General features: G+C 41.5%; 1 protein-coding gene across 2 annotated transcripts in view; it reads left to right on the plus strand.

The window, feature by feature from the left end:
- The window catches only part of BBS10 (Bardet-Biedl syndrome 10), a 90,016-nt gene that overhangs the window by 13,500 nt on the left and 54,353 nt on the right, over positions 1–22,163 (plus strand). For both annotated transcript variants that reach the window (XR_002081575.2, XR_002081577.2), the window contains exons 2-4: positions 4,524–4,666; positions 5,945–6,040; positions 8,609–8,710. The gene's annotated coding sequence lies outside the window, so the exon portion shown is untranslated. The remainder of the gene's footprint in view (positions 1–4,523; positions 4,667–5,944; positions 6,041–8,608; positions 8,711–22,163) is intronic.

Below are 22,163 nucleotides of genomic sequence, written 5' to 3' on the forward strand. Positions count from 1 at the left end.
TGGGCTTTATTTAGCCAAGGAGACCTAGGTGCTGTTACTTGGCATTATTAATTTTTTTTCCAGCTCCAGGGTGATTTGAGATTCTTAAAAAGCAAAGTTATTGGGAGAACCAAAGTGTTCCATGTTCCTTGCCACCGAGGAGCAATTCTCAAGTTAAATCTCCTGCACATCACATACAAGGGATGGAGAGACATGTCTCTGGTTCACAACTGCAGAACTTTCCACGGAGCAGCAACATTCCTGCTTCCAGGTGCCAGGGGATCTCGTCATAAATTAGCTTAAAGAGTCCAATACTCATGAGGAGGAAACTAGTGACAATGCTTTAATAAAGAAAGACAGTAAAGATGAGTGGAGTGATTAGGTGAAAAAAATGTTTTGTTAATTTGAGAAGAGGGAAGGAATAGAAGGAGAAAGGGAAATGAGTTGTTCCAGGGTGATGGAATGAAGATATTAGCGCTAATCAGCATAGACTGCAAAACCACTGGGCACCAGGCATGTAAATAGCTTGCAATGGCTACATAAGGTTGTATGTTGAGATCCCTGCTTTCGTGTCCTGTTGAAGAAATCTTTGCCTACTGCAAGGTATGGACCTTTGGAATAATAACTAGGAAATCTGAGTGAAATACCGAATTTCAGTAATTCCCTCATGTATACCATATATATATACATATATATATATATATATATAAGCACATCATATGTATATATATACACACACACCATATATATATACACCATATATATATATATCATATATATATTTATAAATATTTATTAAAGATGTGTAATATATAAAATATTAAACACATCAATACGTAGAATATATAAAAAATTGAGCAATCTAGTATAATGCATTCACAGTGTGAAAACTATTTTACTACACCACAATAGTGAGCTAAAGAAAAAAAAAGTTACTTTCAGGTTTTTAAACTTTCTCTTTTTAAATTTATAACAAACTTGCTTCAATCCACTCATCCAACAGAACGTCTTCACAGAAATTCTTTAAATAGTTCAGTACACTTAAACTTCTCCATTAGAATTGCCTTTTGACTTACTCTTTTCTGAGAAACTCCTCCAGTCAGCAGCTTCTTTGGAAATCCAGAAAGCAGCCTCCTGAAACTGTAACATGAACAAATCTGCAAAGATTTTGTAAAGCAGCCCAACGATTTTGCATTTGTCAGGCTAAGCACCTTTAGGAGGCAGCATGGTGTGACACAGAGAAGCACGCTTTGGAGCCACGTGACCTGTGTTTGGATCTCGCACCTGCCATTTACTGGTTGTGTGACCTTAAAACAAGTTACTTACGCTTGCTGTTCTTTTCTTCCCTCATCACCTCTTTCAGCTTCTCTTGTGTAACAAATCATCTTCAAACTTACTAGCGTGAAACTGCCAACATTTATCCTCTCACACAGTTTCCCTGGGTTAGGAATCTGGGAGGGGCCTTAGCTGGATTGTTCTGGCTCAGGGTCTTTCATGAGGTTACAGTGAGGTTACAGCCAGGGCTGCCGTCTGAAGGCTTGACGGGGGCCTGAAGGATCCAATTCCCTCCCTGACATGGCTGTTGGCAGACGGCCTCCGTTACTCACTGCGTGGGCTTCATACGCCTGCTGAATTGTCTGCATGGCATGGCAGCTGGCTTACCCCAGGCTGAGTGTCCCCAGAGGAAGCAAGGAGAAAGTGCCATACCTTTTATGATACTGTCGCTTCTGCTGTATTCTGTTTATTAGAAGTGATTCACTGAGTCAGCTTACATTCAGTGGGAGAGGAATTAGAGTCCACCTTGTAAAAGGAGGAATGTCTAACAATGTATGGTTTAAGATCATCACATCAGAAAAAAAATCACTAAAGTGAAACAGCAATGATAATATTGATCTTAAAGAATCAAAAGTAAACATCTAGAACATCACTAGTTTCAAAGTATGGATTCATTTACTTAGTATTTATTGAGTACCTACTACTGTATTTTTTTTTATTTTTTTGAACGTTTATTTATTTTTGAGACAGAGAGAGATAGAGCATGAACGGGGGAGGGGCAGAGAGAGAGGGAGACACAGAATCCAAACCAGGCTCCAGGTTCTGAGCCATCAGCCCAGAGCCCAATGCAGGGCTCGAACTCACCGACCGCGAGATCGTGACCTGAGCTGAAGTCGGACGCTTAACCAACTGAGCCACCCAGGCGCCCCCCTACTACTGTATTATATGCTCAGCATTAGATCATGAGCAAAACCCAGTCCCCGCCCTCAGGAAGCTTATGGTTTAAAGGGAAGACTAACCAAAGAATACACAAACAAATGTGAAATCGCCGTTTGACATGTGTTCAGTGCAACAGAGAGGGATTGGAACTACTCAGGAAAGCCCTCTCTGAGGAAAAGGTGTCAAAGCTGAGATCTCAAGGATGAGTAGGGGCTGCCTAGGTGCAAAAGAAAGAGAAGAGTATTCTAGCTGAAAGGGACAAGAGGGGTAAAACTTGAGGGTGGAGGCGTGGAGAGGACAAGGGACCCAATAAGGCTGGTGTGGCCACAGCCAAGGAAGCACTGTGCACGAAGGCAGGAGAGGTAACTCACCTGCTTATCTGTGTCTGTCATGAGACCCTGGTTGCTAGGAAGCAGAGCTGACCGCAAAGGGGTGTGAAAGAATTTTTGGGATGACAGACTGTTCTGTATCTTGATTGCAGTGGTGGTTATAAGACTATGCATTTGTTCAAACTCACAGAACTGTAGACTAAAGAGGGTAAGTTTTGCTACATATAAATTACATCTCAATAAACCTGAGTTAAAAAAAATATGCTTTTATTCAGGCACTTTAATGGAGGGGTACCATAACATTGAATTTTTCTACGATATGGGTTTGGGTTTCTCCCCAAAAGGTTTAATGCCTGCAATATCAACAGAAGAGTGTCCTAAGGAAATTTAACCTATCTAGCGGTGCTGTAGCTAAACCCTGCATGCAGTCCATAGGAGTGAGTTCAATGTGAGTGTGTGTGTTCTGCAGGGGGAATAAACACATATCAAAGTCAACTACATATCGTATCATTTTTGGAATTATAAGGAACATGTCCTCACAATGATGTAACACCTGAAGGGAGGGAAATTTTCAAAGGTAATAAATCAAGTCGCTCTAATGTAAATGCTGACTTTTTGGTTGCTCTATCTTTATTCTGAAAAGACATTGTTGTGTGAATGCCTTTCTAAGATCAACAAGAATACTTCACAGCGGAATTTAAGAGACCACTATTTTGTTGCAACGCCACTAACAGGTACAAGCAAAACGAGTTTCCCTGTTACCACTTCCCTCATCCCATTAGTCACCGTGTTAGTTTCCTGTGGCTGCCCTAACAAACTACCACGAATTGAATGGCGTAAGACAACAGAAATGTATTGTCTTGCAGCTGTGGAGCTCAGAAGTCTGAAGTCAAGGGGCAAGAGGGCTGTGCTCCCTCTGGAGACTCCAGGGATAATCTGTCCTTTACCCCTTCCAGCTTCTAGTGGCTCCAGGGCTTTCTTGGTTTGTGACCACAGTACTCCAGTCCTTGCTTCCATGGTCACATTGCTGCTTCCTCCTCTTCTGTCCAATCTCCCTCTGCCTCACTCTTATAAGGACACTTGCCACTGGATTATTTACAGCCCACGTGGATAATCCTAGGTAAACACCTCCTCAAAAAACCCTTAACATAATCACATCGTTTGCCATGATCGGGTAACCCATATATGTTTTTGCCGTATAAGATAATATTCACAGGTTCTGGGGATTCAGACGTGGACAGATCTTTTTGGCTCTGTCTACCACAGTCACCAAGTTCTCTAAAGATTCTAGCATAGTCATTTTTTACAATAAGTTGAACTGAGGCGTTATCTGCACAGAAGAAACGGTGGGAGGTGGGGAACAGTTATGCCCGATTCAAATCCAGCCTGTATGACTCCAAAGTTTATGTTTCAATCGCTAACTAATACGGTCACCTTCTTGCCTTTTGTGTGTGTTAGTTGTCAGTATGTTCAAAAGTGAGCAGTGTCGGAAAGGAAGCACGGGCTACAATCATGCCAGTATCCCCTGGTGCTTGGTGTGGCAAGGATTCCACGGACATAGGAAGCCATTTACACCAGCACCACCACTCCCAGAAAAGATCCCCCCTACTGAAAAATCAATATGGTGCACACACGACCAGCAATTGAGTAACCAGGAAGCCAAATTCTTTCTGGTTCCTTCCAATTTGCAGTTCAGTGCTCAGAGTTTCAGTCTGGCAAGTAAAAAATGACAATCATCTGCCTTCCCGATGAGTTCTTGAGTGGGGATTGGTGCAGTCTAGTGAGAAACAGCCCTGATCAGGGGCATTCATAATCAGCTTCTCATTTCGAAGCAGAGGATCTCTGCCCTGCCGGCCTAATAAGAACACTGGAGCATAAATCCTTAAGAGTTATGAAGCACTTTATATTTCATAAGCACTTGGTTAAAATTAATTACTCAATTAATCTCCAAGGATGATAACCAAATGAGTTCTTTTACAAATTATCATTATTTATTACCAGATCAGAAAGCCGATGAAGAGATTTTGCTTGAGTTTCCACAGGGAAAACTGGAGTCACTGAGAAACCAAATTCCAGTCTCTTCAAGGTCACTTAATGGAAAAGCAACAGGAGCCACACTCACTGCGGAAGTAGGACCTACGGAGGTGAGACACGGCAATCTGCCCATCTCACTGTGTGAAAGTCATGAGGGAATAAGACCCCTGCAGCCTTCTATTTCTTTGTCAGCCACAACAGTAGGGTTCTGCCCCTGCTTCTCTTGCTGAGCTAACAAGATATTGAAGTCTTCATGCGAATGAAATGTTACATTCTGGAAATGTTGATTGACTTGCATATTAAATTAATAAAATTGGAACACCTGGGTGGCTCAGTCAGTTGAGCATCTGACTCTTAATTTTGGCTCAGGTCATGATCCCAGGGTTTTGTGTTTGAGCCCCACATTGGGCTCTGCATTGAGCGTGAAGCCTGCTTAAGATTCTCCCTCTCCCTCTGCTCCCCTACCCCACTAGCTCTCTCTCTCTAAAAGTTAAAAATTAATTATCATTAAGCAAGAATGTTTTGAAATCATGGATTCCTTAACTGTTTTTTACTGCTAGCTTTGCTGGTGATATGTCATGGCTGAGAACATAGGATCTACAGCCAGATGGCAGGATTTGAATCTCACTTACTACCTGGGTGACTTTGGGCAGGTTACATGCCTCAGTTTCCTTTTCTATAATATGGGCATCATGATAGTACCTGCCAGCTAGTGTCATTTTGAGGATTCAATGAGTCAGTATAGGTAAAAACATTTAGCCTGGTTCCAGTGCATAGTTGATGCCCAATAAACGAATCATATCCCCACTGTGCATTAAGGACATGGAAATTTTACCACCACAAGGAAGTCATGAATATATCCCCGTTTCTCTGTCTCCACAGCCTGGTACTGACCAAGCATCCAGAAGACTCACTAACCCCCTCACTCCCCTCTTCCCTTTCCCTGACCCCTCCATGTCTATCTGTCTTACCCCATCTCTCTGTTTTTCTGTCTTTGTCTATCTTTCTTCTCTCTACCTCCCATTTCTTTTCACCTTGCTCCTCCTGTTTCTGCACCATCTAGGACAATGAGGGACCCGCCAATGAATTGTCTGAGTCTACTTCTGGGAACTATTTTGTATCATAAATTATCAGAGAAAATCAACCAGGCCTGCAGAGGCATCTGAATTCACTCTCCTCACTGAACTGACTCTGGGCCTCTACCCCACTTTTTATATCTATCTGTGTCTACTTTCTTCTCTGTCGCCACCTCTGTCTGTGTCTCTGAATCTCCTTCGCCTCTTTCTGACCGGCTCCTTGTTTCTTGGCCTGCATGTCTTTGTTTATCTCTAAATCTCTCTGTTGCTATGTCTTGCTCATACTCTCTCACTCTGTCTCTGTCCCCTCAGCTGTGGAAGATGAACTCCCTGGGCCCTCTGAAGACCTTCTGGTGTGGAAGGAGAGGGAAAAAACCTCAGATCCTTTGTGCCTCCTCCTGCATTCAGGTATGTTTGAGAGGACTGCTTTCCCAAACTAGAGTAACTGTCAGTACAACCTGGCAGGCAGTTCTAGAACTTCAGGGAGTCAAGTCCCTCTTGTTAGCCCCGAAAGTAGCAAAGACTTTAGGCGGTGTATCTCCAAGCAGGTGTCTAAGTGGGACAGATATGTTGATCCTAACCAAGACAGGTTACATGAAAGTTAACTGGGCATATACTTAATGTCACACATGATTATGATTGTGCTGCACAGTAATTAGGCATAAATGGTGAGGGGCTGATGTAAGTGACTATAATTAGTATTACTTTTACACAGCTAAGCCAAATTTCATTTCCCCTGTCTATACTGCTAATTTGCCAGTATCTGTAATCAGTATCAGTGTTGATAATTTCTTGATGTCCTATTCCACTTAACAGCCACGTCCTATGAACATACACAGATCCAGACACACAGGCATACATGGATACATACACCATGATCATGCACGTGCGCGTGTGGGCGCACACACACGCATGCACACACACACACACACACACACACACACACACACACACACACAAAGCAAGTCTGGATCCAAGTCTCTAAAATGAGCATTCCTTTGTCCCTGGCTCACTAGCCCCGCTCTGCAGGACAGAGGTTTACTCTTCTCCATCCATGAGTCCTTACCCTATTCCCCTCCTTCCTGGCCCTGGAGCGACAGAGATCTCTTGAGAAAGGCTTGACCACTGGCTGAGGTCATCTGCAAGTTCCTTTCTATTCCCGAAATTCCATTTTAAAAATAGTAAGTGGGGATGAAAACATAGGGGTGAGGTTTTAGTGCCTTCATAATTATCACCACATCATCACCAGAAAAAAATGATAGTGACTGGATTTTAATATACTCCATATATTCTTTATATCCATAATCCCTTTAAATTGTGAGGTGGGCACTACTATCCATTTCCCAAATGAGAATACTGGAACTTACTGAGGTTAAGTATTTGCCCACAGTCATGGAGCAAGTAAGTGGGAAGTTAAGATTCATATTCTGGGGATTTGAACTTTAAAGTCCATGATATGTCACCAACTTGTTCTTCTAGCAAAATATAAATGATAAGGACAAATATTTCCTTCCCCTGAATCTTAATTGTTTTAACTATGTTTGTAGGGCAGATCTGTCTTACTTTTACCATGTTGGGAAGGAAGGCCTTCCTCTGCCCCAGCTGGACTTAGAAGCAAATTGACATGAGACAGATTAACAGGAGAAAATCAAATTTAATAGGAACACATATAAGGAATCCACCCAAACATGAAATTGCAAAGATGATGAGGCAACGTGGAGTTTATATGAGCTAAAGATGGGGTAGGGTCTGAGGATGCAAAGGGGAGAAAATCCATTAGCAGGAAGGTGAAAGATGTTTGGAAAAGCAAGTTTGCTCTATTATGCAGATAAGTTTCTTAGGTAAAGGAGAGTCTCTTAATAGCTCTCTTCCTGGTACAGACTCTCCTTTTCAATATAAATTTAGGCAGCTGAGGGGGAGGCAGAGAGCTTTTCCTGCATCTGTTGGGTTTTGATTACTTTTAACTCAAAATAATCTTTATGCCAAAGTGGCCCATCTTGGGGCAGCCTGCCCTTGGCCCCTATCATAGGAAAGAAGGGGTTATGGGCACTGAATACCTGAAAGGGGAGAGAGAAAAGAATGAAGAGGCGGGGAACACTGCCAATATTGGGATGTTTATTCAAACCAAACTTGTTTATCTTCCCTAAGTGTCCATGGTGATCATTTAGACAGTTCTCAGGATTGTGGAAGAAATCTGGGCATGAGGGCCGTGTCCAGCTTTTGTGCTTAGGGCTGCTCTCAGAAGGATTTTCATCTCTGCACATTAGGCAAATAGATCTCTGAGTGGTCCTCCCCTAAGCAGTGTCCCCTAAAGGCAAAATTGAGCTGTTCACCTGGAAGGAGGAAAAGGAGGGTTTTGTGAACACAGATGAGGATGAGGGGTGGGGGCTGTCCCACTCACTGTGATGCCCCCATGGGCCAGGTCTGGGCTACTCCTTCCTTATAAGAGCTGTTCCTCCCTTGTTCTAGCCTTTGGATCTGCCTAGGAACAGCCTCTTCATTCTTGGCTCTGACTCCCTGAGCACAGTGAGTGGTCCAGAAATAAGCACGATCAATCAAAATTCGTCCCTAGGATTTAGCCAACTGCATGTGGGGAAAATGGTCTCTCTGGTCTGAGGACTATGAGGTGTAAGAGACTCTGAAGAACTATAAAGTGTCCACTGTGGCCCTCCGTGTCCCTGTCCACTGTAGCTTGCACCCCCTCTTGCACATGACCTCAACCCCTCACTGTTCCTTCCACTTCTCTTAGTAAAATCCAAATTGTCCAAACACGGCTGTTCATTAACCAGAATAATTGCTCCCTTCCCTGAGTACCACCCTTGAACAAATATTCTTGAAACTAGCTGAACTTCAGCTGACCCTGCCTGCTGAAGCCTTATACAAGATTCCACCTCCTTCTCAAGTTAGAACGCTCCTTCTCATGCCGACAGTTTTGAAAAAGACTTATGCTAATGGTGCTCTTGTTTTTTTCCACAGAGAATATGAGTAAGAGGTGCTGAGATGCTAGCAGCCGGACCACAACTGATGGAGAAGGCAGCCTGGGAGAGTGAAATTAACACGGGAACAGGTGCTGGAGAGGTGAGGGGGGGCGGGCCGCAGAGATGGAGGCAGAGACGGAGTGATATCCAATGGTGTTCAAGTTTCCATCCTGCTTCTTAAGCCTAGCACATCTGTTATTACCATTTTTTTTTGTTATATAAGTGAACAAGTTAAAATGGTAAGATTTAAAAAAAAAAAAAAAGAACCACAGCAGTCCTCAAATTTGCCTATACAAACATAAAATGCTTTTATAACTCTATACTGAAATCAACCCAAATCTAGAACCTCTATATCCAGGAATAAGGGTAAATATTATCTTATTTTTTCAAGTAGCTCATTCCACTAGTCACTTCTGGGTAAATATTCAGTCAAAAATTCAGGGTTCTCCCCTCACTCCTTGTCAACCCCACTTTTGATTTTTTTTAAGTTTATTTTTTGAGAGAGAGAAAAAGGATGCAAGAGGATGTGGGGTGGGGCAGAGAGAGAGGGGGACAGAGGATCTGAAGCAGTCTTCAGGCTGATAGCAGAGAGCCTAATGTGGGACTCAAACTCATTAACTGCAAGATCATGACCTGAGCACAAGTCGGAAGCTTAACCAACTGAGCCACCCAGGTGCTCCTTGACCTCACTTTTGGGGATGAACTAAGTTGCTAGAGAACCAAGGTGTTAAAGGTAATTTTTAAAAATGTGATTCATACAAATATGAAATGAGTACGTGTCAAAGATTTTATTTTACTTATTCTTTAATGAGGAAACTAGTAAGAAATAAAAACTCGTTCTAAGGAGGGGCACCTGGGTGGCTCAGTCAGTTGAGTGTCCGACTTTGTCTCAGGTCATGATCTCACAGTTCGTGAGTTCGAGCCCCATGTCGGGCTCTGTGCTGACAGCTCGGAGCCTAGCCTGGAGCCTGCCTCTGATTCTGTGTCTCCCTCTCTCTCTGCCCCTCCTCTGCTCATGTTCTCTCTCTCTCTCTCTCTCTCTCTCAAAAATAAATAAACATTAGAAATAAATAAACAAAATAAATAAAAATAAAAAACTCGTTCTAAGGAGACTCCAAGGAAAACATATCTACAGGTAATCTGGAATATTGAATTGAATTTGCTGATAGAGGCAAAACTGGCCTCTTGCACTAAGGAGAAATCAATACATCCTCATTGGACAAAATTCATTTGCATTTCTTAGATGGGAATTATTTGCATCTCTGTCAGCCTTTTACAGGTTAACTTCAGTTTCTACAGACTGGCAAAATAGTCAAGGACAGTGAAAGACACAGACCCCTGTAGAATCAGATAATCCTGGAAGTTTCCAGAGATTTTGCCAAGAATTCCATCTGTACAATCTGATCCTCTACACAGGCTCTACTGACTGGCTTAAAAAGTGAATTTGAATAACTGAATTTCAGACATTTCCTGCCAAATGACACTATAAACTACTGCCAAACTAAAAATACTGTTTTCAGACAGTCCCCCAGCCCAATTGGTGGGCATTGGAACAACATAATAGGCACTGGAATTTCTGGTTTTCCCCATGGATTGTAATTGTGGCAGGTTAGCCAGGCACGTCGTCCGGGAAACCTTGTCACAAGCCTTTGGCTCCCCAACTTGAGATGGATGTACAAACGGGCTGCTACTCAGAAGCTAGGGTTTCTGTAGGAAGGAATCGGTTTTGGATTTCAAAATCAGACAAACACACATCTGATTATGGACTTATAACCCCAAGTAGGAAAGCCTGAAAATCATGGGGGAAAAAAAAACCTGTAAAAACCAATACCCCTGTTATCTGGCCCCCACCTGCCTCTTGGACACATTGTGCTTCTATTTGGATATTTCATCCTAACACTTTATATTAGGAAGCGTGATGTATCACTTTTGGTTCAGTAAGGATGAGAAATAAAAATATTCATGGGGTGGCTCAGTCCATTGAACATCTGATTTCGGCTCAGGTCATGATCTCACAGTTTGTGAGTTCAAGCCCTGCGTGGGGTTGTGTGTGGACAGATCAGAGCCTGGAGCCTGCTTCTGATTCCGTGTCTCCCTCTCTCTCTGTCCCTCCCCCACTTGTGCTCTGTCTCTCTCTCTCTCCCTATCAAAAATAAACATTAAAAAAATTTTTTTAATTAAAAAAAATTTTAAAAAAAGGAAATAAAAATATTCATGATCTGGTGGGATTGCTCCTGAGAGCTCATGGTGGATGTATGTACTCGCAAATGGGAGATAAATTGGTCAAATGAGGAAAATTGAACATTACAAACAGGTGGAAGTTCAGCCTCCTAGATAGCTTCCCACTTCATAGCTGTGACAGAGGTGGAGACAGAAGCTGAGGGTCAGTGATTGCAAAGGCAAAGCCAAATGAAGTTTCACTACAGACCCAGGTGAAGGAGCATCAGATAAAATTCTAGATTACAGGTCTCCATACTGAGAGGAATTGTACACGTATGCCCCACTTATTATGCTTTTCTCTTGTTCTGGGATGGCCCTCTGGGCTTAAATACCGAAGTTGGTATGGTACTCAGTAGCACACCAGTAGGTCCTTTCCATCATCCATTTCTTCATTAGTGTACATCCTAAACACATGCTGACTGTCATCTTGGTGTCCCTAAGTCCTCTAGTCTATGTAGTTGCTTATATATTTAATGTTGAAACAGAGGTGGCTCGAGTCTCTATCTTACACTGTGGAGAGTTCAGTGCCTTTCCCAAGATTTCTGCAAACCCCAAGCTGCAACCATTGCTGTGCTCACTCCTTTCCCAGACTTCCTGGTCCCACTAAACTCTCAGTCCACCTTACATTCCATTTCTGTGGTTCTTCTCTCCTCTCCATCCTTTGTTACCGTATAAGGGAAAAACAGTACACGTTTCTCTGATTTTCTCATCAATGCCAAAAGTTCATATGTAGCAAGGCATTTATCAAAGTTTAAGATAAACAGTACTTGCACAATGCCAAACAGCACAGCAGATGATTCAAGATAAAACATGCTTCTTCTTGGGGTGCCTGGTCAGATCAGTCACTTAAGCATCCGACTCTTGATTTTGGCTCAGGTTATGATAACGGGGTGGTGAGATCAACTCCTGCGTTGGGCTCCACGCTGGGCATGGGATTCTCTCTCCCTCCCTCTCTCTCTCTCTCTCTCTCTCTCTGTCTACCCCTCCCCTGCTCATGCTCTCTCTTTCTCTCAAAAAAAAAAAAAAATCCTTCTCTTAAAAAACCTGGGGGAAAAATAGATGCAGTAAATGTGGTGAAAAGTTGATAAAGTCTAAAACTAGATGGTTACATAGGGTTAATTATACCATTTTTGTGATTTTTATTTAAGTTATATAGTTTTCATAAGAGTTTAAAAAAATACATTGATCACGAGATCATGAAGATATTTTGCTGTCTTTGTCAGGTAACAGACTGCCACGACAGTCTCCAAAACACAGGACTGATGAGGTACATGTTTGTTACACTCTTGCATAACAGTCTTGAGTCTACCCTCTAAACAAATTTTTCAGTGTATATTACAGTATTGTTAGCTACAGACACTATGTTGTACAGCAGAGCTCTAGAATTTATTCGTCTTGCATAACTGAAAGTTTATACCCCTTGAGCAACAACTCCCCATTTCCTCCTCCCTCCCACCCTTGGTGGTCACCATTCTACTTTGCTCCTATGTATTTGACTATTTTAGACTCTTTATATACTGGGATCATAGTGAGATATCACCTCCCAACTGTGAGATTGGCTATTACCAAAACAAACAAAAAACAAAACAAAACAAAACAAAACAAAAAAAACCAAAACAAAAAAACCAAAAGACAAATGTTGGTGAGGATGTGGAGAAACTGGAATGCTTGTATGGTGTGGGGGGAGGGGGGCGGGGGGAATGTAAAACTGGTTCAGCTGTTATAGAAAACAGTATGGAAGCTCCTCAACAAAATTAAAAATAGAACTACCATATAATTCAGCAATCCCACTTTTCAGTATATACCCAAAAGAATTGGCATCAGGATCTCAAAGAGATATCTGCGTTCTCATGTTTATTGCAGCATTATTTATAATAGCCAAAATACAGAAACTACCTAAGTGTCTGCTGATGGTTGAATGGATAAAGAAAATGTTGTTTATATTGTTGATTTGCAAGCTCCCCAGGTGTAATCTGAAATTGGCCCCCATAGTGAAGGGCAGGGAGAGAGGGAAAAAAGAGGCAGGCCACTTCAGATTGGTAGGTGGCAGATTTGACAAGCACAGAAACTTACATACGAGGCTTGTCCTGGGCTGCAGCAAGATAACTAAATTTCTGCACCCACCTACCAAATCCTTAAAGTTTATATAGAGGCTTAACTGGGTTCAGTCATATATACCATCCAGATGGTCTCAATAGCACAACATTATCACAAGGGTATGTCCTTGGGGAAGCCTCTGAGAGCAGGGAAGGCAAGCAGAACCCACGTTGTAAGAACCGGGGAGGGCTGTAAGAAGCCTCCAGTTGCCCAGGGCCGGTTCATGGGTCAACTGACAGTCACAGCCTCTTGATGACCTCCTCCAACATATGCATACAATGGCATATTATTCAGCCTTTAAAAAGAAGGAAACCCTATCATATGCAACAACCAAATCCAGATTCATATGGTCAACCTGAAGGATTTCATGCTAAGTGAAATAAGCCAGTCACAGAAGGCAAGATAGGGTCTTTAACGAGGCAATCAAGTTAAAATGAGGTCATTAAAGTGGGTCCTAATTCAATACGACTGGTGTCCTTATAAGAAGAGGTAATTAGGACACAGGCATATGCAAAGGAAAGACCATGTGAAGACAGAGCGAAAAGATGGTCATGTACGAGCCGATGAGAGGCCTCAGAAGAAGCCAAGCCTGCTGACACCCTAATCTTGGACTTCGCCTCCAGAACTGTGAGAAAAGAAATTTCTGTTATTTAAATCCACCCGGTCTGTTTTACTTTGTTATGGCAGCCCGAGCAAAGTAAGACACCGCTCATTTTAATGTAGAACAGTTTTATTCTCCACTTCACTGCTCTGAACTCGTGAAAGCCTCCCTTGGTAAATCCTTAACCTCATTAAGCCTCTTTTCGAAACAAAAGACCATTCTCTCAGGATATTTGCCCTTTAGTAGCACAGAGTACCCACAGAGGCTGAGAAATTAGTCTTTGCTCGAGTAAGATCAAACTCGTTGGCACATCAGTCTTCTTAAGTGGGAAGGGAGCAGGATAAAAGTCTATTCTTCCGTAATAAAGAATACGCCACCTCTTAAGAAGCTGGAAGCACCTACGGCCAGATTTTCTTTTGTTTGCTTGAAATGGCAGTTTCCCCCTTCCCAGTTGGTTCACGTGCACTTGCACAGCCGTTCACTTAACAGTGGGTTATTAAGAGCCTCCTGTGTGCAAGCCACTGTGTCCAAGATAAGCCCATGAAGTCTTGCTTAAAGGGCATCACAGAAATGAACACTAGCTGAAGGCGGATGTGGAGTTAAGGGAACAATTCTGTTTTTCTTTCCTTTTCTTTTTAAAAAGAGCTCGGGAGATACACAGTGCTGACAGGAACATCTCAATAGGAAGGGAGAGAAGGACAAAGGCAGGACCTTACAAGCTCGAGCAGGTGAGGGGCTGGGGTCCTCTTTGCAGAACTGGTGAGTGCTGGGCCGGTCACCGTGGCAGGGAGGGAGCCACGTGTGAGTACTGGCACAGGTTCCTCAGGGGAATTGGGGCTGGGAGCACACGAAAGTTCTCTTCAAATTTTCTTAATGAATTAAGAATCTAAGAAGTTGTGAATGCATTGAGGGAGGGGCTATTTGACGTTGGAGGAGAGAGAAAAGTGTAAAATTGTCTCAGAGAGTGGGAGAGTGCATTGATGAAGGAAGCAGCTCTCAAATTTTAGGCCACCTCAGAATCACCTGTCTTTGGCATGTCTCTGGGATGGGGCCAGAGAATTGGCCTTTCTTTCTTTCTTTCTTTCTTTCTTTCTTTCTTTCTTTCTTTCCTTCTTTCTTTCTTTCCTTCTTTCTTTCTTTCTTTCTTTCTTTCCTTCTTTCTATATTTCTTTCCTTCTTTCTTTCTTTCTCTCTTTCTCTTTCTTTCTTTTTTTCTTTCTCTCTCTCTCCCTCTCTCCCTCTCTCTCTTTCTTTCTTTTGATTTTTTTTTTTTCAGGAAGAGAATTTAGTGATTCATCGCTTACATATAACACCCAGTGCTCATCCCAACAAGTGCCCTTCTTAAGGGCCCGTTTAGCCCATCCCCCCACCCAACACCCTGCCAGCAACCCTCAGTCTGTTCTCTGTATTTAAGAGTCTCTTATGATATTTTTCCTTCTCTGTTTTTATCTTAGTTTTGCTTCCTTTCCCCTATGTTCATCTGTTTTGTTTCTTAAATTCCACAAATGAGTGAAATCATCTGATATTTGCCTTTCTCTGACTGATTTATTTTGCTTAGCATAATACACTCTAGCTCCATCCACATTGTTGCAAATGGAAAGATTTCATTCTGTTTGATGGCCGAGTAATATTCCGTTGTCTAAGTTCAGGTGATACTGATGCTGCTAGCTCAGGGATTTCATTTTGAGAACCACTGGACTAGGACTAAACCCTAGTTCTTGCACAGTCGTGTTTACTACACAGGGGCATTTGGATAGAGGGCTGTGCAGAAAAATTCTTAGAATTCCAGTAACAGAAGAGAGTTCCAAATGGGGATCCAAAGTGACTCTGTTGCCAGCACTGATAAAATCGATGGAGAGAAAGGAAGATGATATTAACACGCACAGCGAAAGGGAGCTAACCTACTTCTTCTGAAAAGTTTGAGAAACAGATTACAAAATGGCTCCAGCAGCCAAGCACACAAGGAAGGTCCTTTCACAAACAATGGTCATTTAAGATCTTAGAAAGTCCTATAAGATGGTGTCCACAGTAGTGGGTGGAGAGATATGGAAGATAAAGACTGCCCAAAGGAGCATCCTGCCCATTCAGCCATGAGAGTAAAATGAATGATCGGATATTATATTTGGGGATTCAAGCAATTTTGGCTTCCATCTGGAAATGTTGACTTGATGGTTGTTACATGATAGTTCCAAAAGTTGGTTGATTTCTTCTCCAGATAATTTTGGTAATGGTGTCTATTCCACAGTTCACATATTTTCAGAAGCTCTGGAAAAGAGGAAATAAGCAAACGACAGTTGTATTCCAGGTAGTAAATGGCAGGGGAATTGGTGAAACCAATGTCCAGAAACCAGAATAATATCAGTTTTTTCCCTCCTTTCAGACTTGATCTTAAGATGCTCTCAATGCGTCTACTTCCCCAAGTTGCCTCCTCAGACTTTAGCATCCTCTACTTGGCTATTTCTTTTAAATTCATTTATTGCTTAATTTACATCCAAGTTAGTTAGCATATGGTGCAAAATTGATTTCAGGAGTAGATTCCTTAAAGCCTCTTACCCATTTAGACCAACCCCTGTCCCACAACCCCTCCAGTAACCCTCTGTTTGTTCTCTATATTTAAGAGTCTCTTATGTTTTGTCCCCCTCCCTGTTTTTATATTATTTTTGCTTCCCTTCCCTTGTGTTCATCTGTTTTATATCTTAAAGTCCTCATATGAATGAAGTCATATGATATTTGTCTTTCTCTGACTGACTAATTTTGCTTAGCATAATACTCTCCAGTTCCACCCATGTAGTTGCAAATGGCAAGATTTCATTCTTTTGGATTGCCAAGTAATACTCCATTGTATATACATACCACATCTTCTTTATCCATTCATCCATCGATGGACATTTGGGCTCTTTCCATACTTTGGCTATTGTCAATAGCGCTGCTGTAAACATTGGGGTGCATGTGCTCCTTCAAAACAGCACGCCTGTTTTATTTATCCCTTGGATAAATACCTAGTAGTGCAATTGCTGGGTCATAGGGTAATCCTATTTTCAATTTTTTGAGGAACCTCCATACTGTTTTCCAGAGTGGCTGCACCAGCTTGCATTCCCACCAACAATGCAAAAGAGATCCTCTTTCTCTGCATCCTCACCTACATCTGTTGTTGCCCGAGTTGTTAACGTTAGCCATTCTGACAGGTGTAAGGTGGTATCTTATTGTGGTTTTGATTTGTATTTCCCTGATGATGAGTGATGTTGAGCATTTTTTCACGTGTCAGTTGGCCCTCTGGATGTCTTCTTTGAAGAAGTGTCTATTCATGTCTTTTGCCCATTTCTTCACTGGATTATTTGTTTTTTTGGGTGTTGAGTTTGAAAAGTTCTTTATAGATTTTGGATACTAAGCCTTTATCTGATATGTCATTTGCAAATATCTTCTCCCATCCTGTCGGTTGCCTTTTAGTTTTGCTGATTGTTTCCTTTGCTGTGCAGAAGCTTTTATTTTGATGAAGTCCCAATAGTTCATTTTTGCTTTTGTTTCCCTTGTCTCCAGAGACATGTTGAGTAAGAAGTTGCTGCAGCTGAGGTCAACAGGCTTTTGCCTGCTTTCTCCTCTAGGAGTTTGATGGCTTCCTCTCTTACATTTAGGTTTTTCATCCATTTTGAGTTTCTTTCTGTGTATGGTGTAAAAAAGTGGTCCAGGTTCATTTTTCTGCATGTTGCTGTCCAGTTTTCCCAGCACCACTTGCTGAAGAGACTGTCTTTATTCCATTGGACCTTCTTTCCTGCTTTGTCAAAGATTAGTTGGCCCTACGTTTGTGGGTCCGTTTCTGGGTTCTCTATTCTGTTCCATTGATCTGAGTGTCTGTTCTTGTGCCAGTACCATACTGTCTTGATGATTACAGCTTTGTAATATGTCTTGAAGTCTGGGAGTGTGATTCTTCAGCTTCGGTTTTCTTTTTCAAGATTGCTTTGGCTATTCAGGATCTTTTCTGGTTCCATACAAATTTTAGGAATATTTGTTCTAGCTCTGTGAAGAATGCTGGTGTTATTTTGATAGGTATTGCATTGAATATGTAGATTGCTTTGGGTAGTATCAACATTTTAACAATGACTTCTAGAACTGATCCATGAATTCAGCAAAGTCACAGGATATAAAATCGGTGCCCAGAAATCGTTTGCGTTCTTATACGCCAATAATGAAACAACAGAAAGAGAAATCAAGGAATCGATCCCATTTACAATTGCACCAAAAAACATAAAATACCTAGGAATAAACATAATCAAAGAGGTGAAATATCTATACACTGAAAACTATAGAAAGCTCATGAAAGAAATTGAAGAAGACACACACAAAAAAATGGAAAAATATTCCTCTACTTGGCTATTCTGGAGGTCATGTTGCTAATCTCTTCAGGCATGCCCAGTCTCAAGTTCATCTCTGACCTCTCCACTCTAACTGATCACTACACTACTATCCATCTCTGGCCCAGTTTTGCATTAAGAGCTCACACCATCACCAATCAGTACAGGGCAGTGTGGAGCAATTCTCACCTCCATATTTTTATTCATATATTCATTCACTTATCCATTCACTTAAACATTGAGTGCTGGGGCGCCTGGGTGGCTCACTCGGTTAAGCATCCGACTTCAGCTCAGGTCATGATCTCGCAGTCTGTGGGTTCAAGCTCCGTGTTGGGCTCTGTGCTGACAGCTCAGAGCCTGGAGCCTGCTTCAGATTCTGTCTCCTTCTTTCTCTGCCCCTCCCCTGCTCATGCTCTGTCTCTCTCTTTCTCAAAAATAAATAAACATTAAAAAAATTAAAAAAAAAAAAAAAGAAACATTGAATGCCTACTGTGGATCGAGAACCAGAGGCCATAGTAGGATCCTAGAGCCTGGGGGTTGAGAGATGAATATGACACAGGTTCTGCTGTTGAGCAGTTCACAGTATAGTTAGGGGAGATAGACACATTAACAAGTAATTGCCACGTCATGTAATGCACCAGTGGAATTATGCACACTGTATTATGGTACAATGGAATAAGGAGTAAATAGCTGCACTTGGGGGAGAACACAGAGACTTCTCAGGGGAGGTAACAATCGATCTGTGTCCTACAGAAGTTTTCTACTCCAAGGAAAAGATAAGGGCATTTCATACACAAAGAATGGGGAGGACTTGAAGACCCAAAGGAGTATGACATATTTTGGAGATGGCAGTTGGTCTGACAAGACAAAACAGGCAGTTTTGTGTTGTGCTTAATTGTGCAGGATCCAAAGCCAAACTATATGGGTACAAATTTGGCTCTTACTCCCTGTGTGATTTTAGACAAGTTATTTAACCTCTCTGTGCCTCTGTTTTCCTACATGTAAAATGTGGATAAAAACAGATTCTATCTGATAGGAGTAATTTGGAGATTTAATGAGTTAACACATGTCACCTTTAGAATAATGCTTTGTATATTGTAAGTGCACAGAAAATGTTATTGTTGCAGACATCTCTGGATGTTGCCATCATCACCATCGTCATCATCGCCACCACCACCACCACCATCATCATCATCATCCCAGCTTTGCCTTTTTCTTTTTATCCTTAAATCTAACTCATCATTAAATCATCTCTGTTCTACCCTGTATTCTAAATATTTCTTAAATCCATATTCTCATCACTGTCCCTATTACTGTTATGTTACTTTAAGCTCTCATTGTCTCTTCTAATACTTGGAAAGTATGATACTTGAAGAGGTTTAGCTCTTAGCCCCTATGTCTTTTCCAGACATTTCAAGCTTCCTATCCAATAGATTTTTCCATGGAGCAAAGAAATCAAAGGAGATAATGTTGGAAAGGTAATCAGTGACTAGATTATAAACAGTCTGCATGCCAGGATAAGAAGTTTTGACTTAATTCTGTAGCTGATGGAGAGCCATTAAATATTTTAAGCAGAGAAATGACTGATCGGGTTTGCATTTTATAAACATGAGGTGGAAATTCTAGAGATGGAATATATAGGTCTCTCTGGAAGATTGATTGGGGAGGAGGGGGTAGGGTAAGGGAGGAATCAAGATGATCCAGTCCCCTCCAATCAAGACCCCCACCCCTAGTATTGACTGGAGATACTTGGTGGATGGGGTATTATCTTCTGACATGGCTAGAGCATGGAGTTTGGGAAGAAAGAGGCTAGAAATGAAGCTAGAGGGAAAGAATGACTTCAATCACAAAGCATTTGGGGCTTTTTCCTCTGAATCCAGAAGTAAGGACTTCTGAGTCCAAAACTAAGGGTGCAGAGGTAGATGCTTTTTTTTTTATTTGGGAGAATGAGAACAATGATTCTTTCCCATTGGCCTCTCTTTTCTGTACATCCTATTATGATACTTTTCCTTCCCCAGTCTTTGCCTCCCTTTCCTTTTCAGGCTACTTAAAATTTAACCATCATTAAAAAACTGGGGAAAACTCTACTTCCTGTAAACATCTATTGTATCTGACTACTCTACCCCACACTAATATCTGTTCTGATTGCCCATCATACCGAATGTTTAGATGTTTGGTCTACTACATTAAATTACTGCCTTTAAGAGTAAAACCAATGATTGAGTCCTCCAAAAGGCACATAGCAGGAACCCTAAACTCCTTTATGGATTCAGAGAGCATTAGAGGGAAACATTGAGATCAACTTATCTTGTCTAGTGGTGTCCACCTGGAATCTAACATTCCAAGCTATTGTCATTGTGTCCATATGCCATATTTCTTGTTTTAAGATCCTAATAGCTATTGTACAATTTCTTATATCAAGTCTATCTAAGATCCTAATAGCTATTGCACAATTTCTTATATCAAGTCTATCTAATCTGCTTTGATAACTCTATCAATCCAGTTTTGTAATTCTGGTGATCACATAAGAAATGAATCAATGATTTAACAAACTGCAGGTCAGTAGAAAAATCTTTCAAAAGACGGAGGGCATGAAGAGAGGACAAAACATTCCTTGGTGGTAGAAATTAGCAACCACTGCTCTTGGCCAACAGTCATGCTAATGAAGGCCCTAGTTGAGAAGCTAGCCAGGGTCATAACCAACTAAATAGCTCACCTAGGACTAGGGTGCAGGTCTCCATGCATCCTGGTGCTTGGAATTCAGTACTGCTCCACTGAAAGGTCCTTATCAGTACTAGGAATTACTACTGACATGTGCAGGATGGGAGAGAAGGAGCTACCATTTGTTGAGAGTTTAATATTTATTAGTCACTCTATTGGGTGTTTTGTTATGCATTATTGCATTTCTTCTCCACAAAAAAACCTTTTAATTTCATTTTGTTGTAATAAAAAGATTTTTTTAGGTAATGAAATTGAGACCAAATTAGGTTAAGAAATGCTCCTCAGGTCCACCAAGTTGAAAGTGGCAGAATCTTTCCAAATTCAGGAACTCTCTGGCTCTTAGATATAGGTGTATTCACCTGATTTTTGAGAAAAGTGATACAGGAAGCTTGAAAGGTTCTGGGAAAGATAAAGGCCCAGGGCTAAAGAAAGCACTGAGGAAAATGAGAGAAAGTCTCAAGTAAACTAGAAAATTCTTTAAAGCTTGTTCTTTTCAGAATCATTATCTGGACTGAGCCTCATTCTTTGCCCAGTACTGTACCTCAGCTCTCTTTCTGTTGCCACAGCCCAACCCCTCCCTCCTTCTTCCCAAATCATGGTGACCTCCATGCACTATGGGGCAGCTATGGAGATGGGCAGTTTGGCTATGAAAGCACTGCTAACTCTGTCTCTAGCCTCCTCCTCTCCCCTGACATCTCTATTACTTGTAAAGTCAGATATCATGTTGAACTTCAAATTTAGAACGTGTGTTCATTGTAAATTAGCTCCTCTTCCACTATTTCCCATTTCTATGATGGCATTATGATTTTTTCATCAGCTGGGCTCAACACTTAGAAGTCCCTCTTGTCTTGTTCCCATACAGGTCTAAGATGTACTTCCCTGATGTCTTTCACAGCCTTCTCTATGATCCAAGGTCACTACCACTGCTCTGTCATGGCCTTCATGACCTCTTGCTTGGATTACAGCAATAGCCTCTTGTTTCCCATCCCATCTCACTCAATCACTTTCTCTTTCCATCCATCCCATATATCTCTAACAGATTAAGTTTTCTAAAGCTCTGTTCTGATCATGTCCCATTACTCCTTAAAACCCAGTAATATTTTCCTGTTGCTGCCCAAATAAATACAAATGCTCAGACTCCCATGCAAGCTTCACCCAATTTCATTTCTCATCCCTGATCTCCCATGTAATATCTCCTACAGATAAAAACAGTAAAGCACTTTCATATACTGTTTCCCTCTGGCCTTTCTATCTCTGTGCATTTGCTGATACTGATATGCCTTATGCTCATCTCTCCATCCTTGCTGTCATTTGGAATCCTATGCAGCAACCTTGGATCTTCCATAAAGTAACTTTCTAATGACCCCAGCTTAAAGGTTCTCTTGTTTTTAGCCTTTTTGTTTATATTTTTAGCCTTTTAGCATCTCTCTCTCTCTCTGACATTTATCAAGACAATTATAGTTTGGTTATTTCTTTTCTTATGTAGTGGGCATAAATGTACAACTAAAATTCAGAACAGCAAGGGTCGCCTGGGTGGCTCAGTTGGTTAAGCGTCTGACTTCAGC

The sequence above is a fragment of the Panthera pardus genome, unplaced genomic scaffold (assembly GCF_024362965.1).
Source record: "Panthera pardus isolate Hobbes unplaced genomic scaffold, ASM2436296v1 HiC_scaffold_6, whole genome shotgun sequence".
Classification (NCBI taxonomy): domain Eukaryota; kingdom Metazoa; phylum Chordata; class Mammalia; order Carnivora; family Felidae; genus Panthera; species Panthera pardus.